The sequence below is a fragment of the Fukomys damarensis genome, unplaced genomic scaffold, assembly GCF_012274545.1.
Source record: "Fukomys damarensis isolate Sample0158 unplaced genomic scaffold, DMR_v1.0_HiC HiC_scaffold_17, whole genome shotgun sequence".
In the NCBI taxonomy this organism is placed as follows: domain Eukaryota; kingdom Metazoa; phylum Chordata; class Mammalia; order Rodentia; family Bathyergidae; genus Fukomys; species Fukomys damarensis.
In genome coordinates this window covers 6,246,450-6,253,232 of record NW_022900929.1, presented here as the reverse complement: position 1 = coordinate 6,253,232, position 6,783 = coordinate 6,246,450, and the positions used below count along the sequence as shown (strand labels likewise).

Below are 6,783 nucleotides of genomic sequence, written 5' to 3'. Positions count from 1 at the left end.
CAGCCTCTGGCTGGAGCTAGGGATACGCTTTCCAACAATTGCCCAAAAATAGCCCAGGCAGGCTCACAAGGAAATGAGTCCCCACCACGGGGAGGGACAGCAGGGACAGGAGGACTGCTAGGCAGGGAGGAGGAACCCAAGGCCTCCTGACCCCGAGAGACACCAGGCCTTCTAGTCTCCCAGACATCTGGGAAACAGCTGAGAAGGCAGGGCTGGTGTAGCCATCTCTGCCCCATGAGCCCCAGGAGGGAAGGTGATATGTGGTGAGAGAATCTTCTCCCCAGGGCTGGAGGATGGCAAAGAACTGGCCAGGGGACAGGCATATGACAGCTGTGCCCCTCCCCTCTCCCAACCTCAGTTTCCCTTTTTGTACAATGATGGTGAGGCAAGCTGCTGATACAGCACCTGCCCCACTGTGCTGTCTCAGGACACAGGGGCCCCCTCCCCCTTTGCCACGACCACTCCAGTGGAGTCTGCGTGACAATGCCGGTCACCTGGCAGAAACCAGACCAGAGGTATCGTCCCCACGGGGTTAAGCCTCCTGGAAGTCCTTGGCACACACCGCATGCGAAGTCAGCCGTGAAGAGAATAGCTGGCCTCTCTGCCTGCAGTTTGGGGACATTGGGTTCATTTGTAATTCTGTTCTATTTTGTCTTTATTACTATTTGTTCATTATCTGTAGAATTATATTCTGGACCCAGGAAAGGTTAGGAACAATTAGATGTTCCTAGAGATGGGGAGGTGTTGGGGCACAAGAGGACGGGCGGCCAAAGTGCTGACCCTGAGCCCCGGACTGTGAAGTCCTGAAGGTGATCCTGAAGGTCACATGCTGAAGCCAGTCCTTTGTTTTACAAACTTCCCCTTCTGACTGCGTATAGGTGTGGTCTTACCTTGACTTAATGGTCTTAGCTTTTGTGATTGTATATAGGTGTGGTCTCACCTTCCTTGTGGTCTTCTTAGTTTTTACAGTACTATTGTCTATCTTTCTCATGCCTGCTTGTGACTGGAATCACTCTTGAGGTGTGCCCTTGAAACTAGTATATATACATCTAGAGTTAGAAATAAAATTGCAGCAGCTACTACCTTCACTACTCAGTGCTGTGTGGTTTCTGACTGTCACCGCCGAACCTGCTCCCACCTTTCTGAAGATCCCTGTTCTCCACGTGAAATCCAGTCTTTGCTCCCCTACGGTCGGTAGCACCCCTTGCTGCAGATTCCTAGGGCCAAGACTACATGTGGTGGCCACACAGGGACTGCAGGGGAGGAGGACACAGCCAACCCCACTCTAATATGGCTGTGGCTTCCTTGTCTTTGAAACACTGAGAAGGCACAGAATGGATCTGTCAAAAACAGAGTGCAGGGCAGATAAAAGTGGGGTGCCAGAACGGGCAGGCCTCGCCCCTCTACATGATTCATCTCTATGGAACCCTGCAGTTCTGGGGAACACAGTTTGAGAACCAGTGTGCGAGTTGGGAGAGTGGGATGCCAGGAACAGGGAACCCTGCAGCCCCTTCCCAGCATCGTGTTTAGCATGCCACACACATTTCAGATGTCTCCCCATAGGCTGAAGCTGTGGGACTGGGGTGGGGTTCTTTTGCTCGGTGGCTGGTGAAGTCCCCAGATACTTGTGTGTCTAGTTAGTTGGCTGTGGTGGAGAGAAGAGGGCAGAGGTCAAGGGTACAGCTGGATGGGCCTGAGAGGATCCTTCTGCCAGGCAGAGCCAAGACTCTCAGTCCCACATGCTCCTGTGCCCCTTCCTTCCTTCTTGGGCCTGGAGGGCTGGCTAGGATCCTGATCACTGACCCTGCCCCACCTACACTGCTCAGGGCAGACCTGACTACACCCTCTGTCTCATCATCCCCACAGACCGTTAAAAATGTTCCCAGCTGGGCATGGTGGCCCACATCTGTAATCCCAGCATTTTGGAAGCTGAGGCAGGAGGATTACCACAAATTCAAGGCCAGCTCAGGCTACATAGTGAGTTCAAGGCCAGCCGGAACTACCTAGTGAAACTGTCTCAAACAAAACAGAACAAATGTTCCCCAGGTTACACAGGATTTGGTTCCTTGTGAGGGCTTGTTCACATTTTCTTCAAAGATCATACACACGTTGGGAATTAGAAAAACATCATGGGAGTAGGGCTCAGTGCAGAGTGTGTGCCTAGTGTGTGCAATCCCCAGAACCACCAGAAACCTAAACAAGAAACAAAGAGCCTAGAACAGGGGTGCATGCCTGGAATCCCAGCTACTTGGGAGGCTGAGGCAGGAGGCCACAAGTTTGAAGCCAGCCTGAGCAATTTACTGAGACCCCGTCTCAAAATAAAAAATAAACAGAGGTAGGACTGAGTCCTCAACCCCTGTGGTCTGCTGACTCCTGGTAGCCACACAGTACCAGATATGATCCGGATCCCAGTTGGTGTCAGAGCCGGAGAACTGGTTGCTGTGAGGGTTGATGTTGCTCACAGATCCCAGATTGGGGAGACAGCATCACTTCTGGGTGAATCTGCGGGGTGTTTCTGGAGGAGATGAGCAGCTGAAGCAGTGGACAGGGGAAAGAAGATCTGCCCTTGCCAGTGTGGATGGCACCACCCAACCCAGGGAGGGCTCGGAGAACAGAAAGGGTGTTGATTTCCCCTTGGTCACCATCGGTGCTGGTTCTCAGCCCTCTGGCCTCAGCTCAGGGCTGTCCCAGCCAACCCCCTTTTCTCCGTCCTCCGCCTCTGCCTGGGGTTTCATCCACAGACCCAGCAAGACAGTTCTGTTATCTTCCCTTGCAGGGGATCCGAGGACCCAGTTTCCTGGGCATGATGCACACAGCAGATAGGACCTTGCTGTGCTCTGCAGCTGGGCACTGAAGAACGAGCCGTGCTCCTAGGTCAGCAGATGATGCCTTCCCAGGTGCTGCCCCTTCCCAGGCTTGGGGCACAAACACTGGGCCTCCAGCAGCTCCCAGAGGGCCACGTTCTACTGACTGCTGTGGGGACTGTGGGATTCCTAGGGTCCAGCCTCTCCAAGGCTCCAGCCCCCTTTTTTGGGGTGCAGTCTCTGGTGAGTGCTTATGGGGATACTAAGGGTTAGAACCCCAGAGCTAGGGTCCATTCACTTCTGCTCCTCTCCTCCCGCAGGGTGACTAACATTAGTAGCTTTAGTGACCCTCCCTCTCCTCCAGCTCAGCCACAGCCACCTGAGTCCTCCCCTTTGCCCTCACTATCTCCAAGCCTCTGGAAGAACGGAGCAGGATGGATCTTGCCCCTCCTGGGTGCCCAGCCTTCTAGAATACCTGGATCTCTCTCCTCCAGGCCCAGCCCTTCACAGCTGGGGTGAAGGGTCAGATCCTGCTGTGCCCGGACCAGGCCCTGTCACATGACCTTTCCCAGGGCAAAGAAGACAGTGGATCAGGGCGTAACCTACTCCACCTGGCCACAAAGCCATAATAAAAGGGAATGTGCATCCAGGGCAGCCAGGTACTCAAACCGGAGATCCTCCTGGCTCAGGCTTCTGACTAGGTGGGGATCATAAGCTGCACCACTGCACCTGATTTAACTGTTTTAAAAAATTGTGATAAAATTTGTATAATGAGCTGGTGGCGCCTGCAGCTACTGAGAACTTTCCTCCAGCAATCTGATATATTAACGACAATGGAAAAAACAGAAATCTTATATTGAAGAAAACATCACCATGGAATAAACTGACATCATGCATGAAGTCTCTTGACATGATGCTCTACAGTATTCCTCCTGGAAATGCATCACCTGAATTTAATGAAAAGATCGGATGAACCTAAATTTAAGAACATTCTACAAAATAAACAAGTTCTGTTTCTCAAAGATGTTAACATCAGGAGGCTGAGGCAGGAGGATCACCTCAAGTTTAAGGCCAGGCTGGGCTACACAGTGAGTTCAAAGCCATCCTGAACTACATAGCAAGACCCTGTCTCAGAAAACCAAAAAACAACAATAACAACAACAAAAAGTTGTACTGCCATAAAAAGTAAAGAACTAAGCAACTATTTTCCAGGTTAAAATAAACTGTAAAGATGGCAACTGAATGGATCTTCTTGTGCTATCTTCTTTGGCAGAACTGCAAAACTATGAATAAAGTAGATAGGTTAGAAAAAAATTTTTTGTTTTGTTTTGTTTTGTTGGTTTTTTGAGACAGGGTCTCACTGTGTAGTTGAGACTGACCTGGAACTCACTATGTAGCCCAGTCTGCTCTCGAACTCACAGGGATCCTCCTGCCTCAGCCTCCTGAGTGCTGGGATTACAGGCGTGATCCACCATGCCCTGCTGAAAAAAATTTTTGTATAACAAAATTTACCATTTTAAGTGTATAATTCAGTGGTATTGAGTAAATCTGTCATGCAGTCATCTCTACCACTCATCTCCAGAACTTTTGAATTATTTAATGATTTTTTTTGAAAATTAAAAAATTCTTCACCTACTTAAAATGTATTCCTGGACAACCACATACAGCAGCATAAACCTGCAGCCCCAGCACTCAGGGAGGCTGGGGTAGGAAGATAGAAAGTTTGAGTTCTGCTGGGGCTACTTAACGACAAACCTTGTCCCAAAATTTAAAAAATAATAACCCGGGCATGGTGGCAGATGCTGGGAATCCCAGCACTCAGGAGGCTGAGGCAGGAGGATCACTGCAAGTTTCAGGCCAGCCTGGGCTACACAATAAGTTCAAGGCCAGCCTGAACTACAGAGTGAGACCCTGTCCCAAAAAATTCAGGGGAAAAAAAAAAAAAAGTCCAGTGGTAGGATGCCTCTAAGTTTAAGTCCCATTATTTAAAAAAAAAAAAAAGAAGTATTACTGACAGCGTGTGGACAAAGTGTAGACCCAACTTTATCTTTTTTGTTTGTTTTTTGAAGAAGGATCTTGCTACATGGTTCTGGCTGGCCTTGAATTCACTATGTAGCCCAGGATGGCCTCAAACTCACAGTGATCCTCCTGCCTCAGCCTCCTGAGTGCTGGGATTACAGGATTACGGGCCACCAAGCCCGGGTCAACAGTATCTTTTCATAAAAAGTCATCGAGTTGTTCCAGTATTACTTGTTTAAAAGTCCAAATTTATGATCCTGTAAAAAGCCCATTGTAAAGTCGAGAAATCTGATTGAAAGAAGTTAAAAGATGACCACTCTTTCCAAAAACATTATGACAATGTATGACCTGTGGCCTCTAACTCTCTGAGACAGGGTCTTGCTAAGTCAGTAAGTTACCCAGGCTGGGCTCAAACTTTCAGTCCTCTTGTCTCAGCCTTCCAGAGTGCTGGGATCGTAGGTGTGCACCACCACACGTGGCTCAGTGTTATCTACTTCTGCCTCAGGTTTTCCAGGAACTAATAAGAATAAGAAGATGGTGCTTTGATGATAAACTCTTAAATGTGAAAAGCCCAGGAAAGCATTAGAGAAGTGACACATGAGGAGCCAAAGGATCCCTGCCCACTGGGAGAGATCCTGCAGAGAGGCCGTTCATCGGGTAATCCTGGCTCTGCCTGGGAGGACCTAGGAACCGCCTGTTGGCAAGGACAAAGGGAAACACCTTTCATGCCCCTAAGGGACCCTTCTGAAAACATCCTGTCTGGGCAGATGGGCTGTTGCTGCCACTGCCAAGTTGATTTGTTTACCGGCAGCTGCTTGGTGGAGGAAGGTCGCACAGCACAGTGTGACTAGTAGTCCTCAGTGTGCCCAGCAGATAGGGCTACCCTGCTGGCTGTTTGGGGAATGGCACTGGGAGCCAGGGCAGGAGGATACTGGACGATCCCCACATACAGACCCACCCGGAGACTCACAGCCTGCATTTGATCCCAACATTGCTAGGTTGTGCCTCATCCCCCAGTGACCAGGGGAAAATGGACTCCCCAAAGGAGAGCTGGAGATTTAGCTCAGTGGTTCTGCCACCTGCTTTGCACAAGCGCAAAGTCCCGAGTTTGATCCCAGGTACCAAAAAGCGGGGCGGGGGGGGGTGCGTGTGTGTGAGCATGAGTGTGCGCGCACCCCATCACTCCCGCAAGGGTGCGCCCTCCTCCTCATTAGCGGTTGGACCAACATGGCTTCATTAGGCAGCTCCTCCAGAGAGGGACTCAGAAATGTGATCAGTTCTCCCCACTCTAGGACTCAGGAGGTCACCCCCAGTCCAGTCCTTCACCTGCAGCAGGAAGAAGAGGTGGCTCCCCAAGGGCTGGCCTCAACTGGGGGCCTGTCTCAGGACCTGCACCCATCCCAAGCCTACCTTCATTGCGGCCTTCCCTGGGACCTCGCTCCCCTGACCTTGGACAGAGGCTGTTGGTAGACAGCCATCTTTTTTCAAATCTTCATATGGTCTTTCAAGAAGAGTTTTTCTTCACCCTGGCTTGGTCAAAGGTGGGGAATTAGTAGGGGTGACCAGGCTCCCTTTCTCCTTGAGTGCCCACAGAGTGGGTTGTGTGACCTGCAAGGGTCCCCAGAGCCCAGCCCACTTACCCTTTGACCTGTGACCTGGAGAAATATCAGCAAGCTTGGTTCCACGCCATTTGCACGTGGGACACCCCAAAACGATGGTAGATGACTGGGGTATGGGAGTCACGGGATAACCCGGTGCAGGGCTGTGAAGGCCCCGGGGGCTCTCGCGCCCTGCCCTGGGAAGCACGAAAGGCACAGGTGCGCCTCGAGTAGGACAGGGCCACCGCGCGGACTATGCAGTCCCCTGCACGTGCGGTGCAAAAACGGGCAACCCAGCCAGAGTGGAGCAGAGAGGAACCGAAGACAGCGAGGGGCGGAGCGCGGGGCCTGGCAGCGACCCG

The 6,783-nt window shown here is 51.2% G+C and overlaps 1 long non-coding RNA gene across 2 annotated transcripts; it reads right to left on the bottom strand.

Annotated features, from left to right (window-relative positions):
* Positions 1-2,317: 2,317 nt before the first annotated feature.
* LOC104853887 lies at positions 2,318-6,764 on the bottom strand. 2 transcript variants are annotated; one of them, XR_002024963.2, is made up of 3 exons: positions 6,464-6,764; positions 6,234-6,349; positions 2,318-2,515 (listed from the first exon to the last, which is right to left on the bottom strand). It is a non-coding gene; the product is annotated as an uncharacterized LOC104853887 (long non-coding RNA). The 2 variants fall into 2 exon arrangements; XR_002024962.2 differs by lacking the exon at positions 2,318-2,515 and adding an exon at positions 5,962-6,149.
* Between the last annotated feature and the right edge of the window lie 19 nt (positions 6,765-6,783).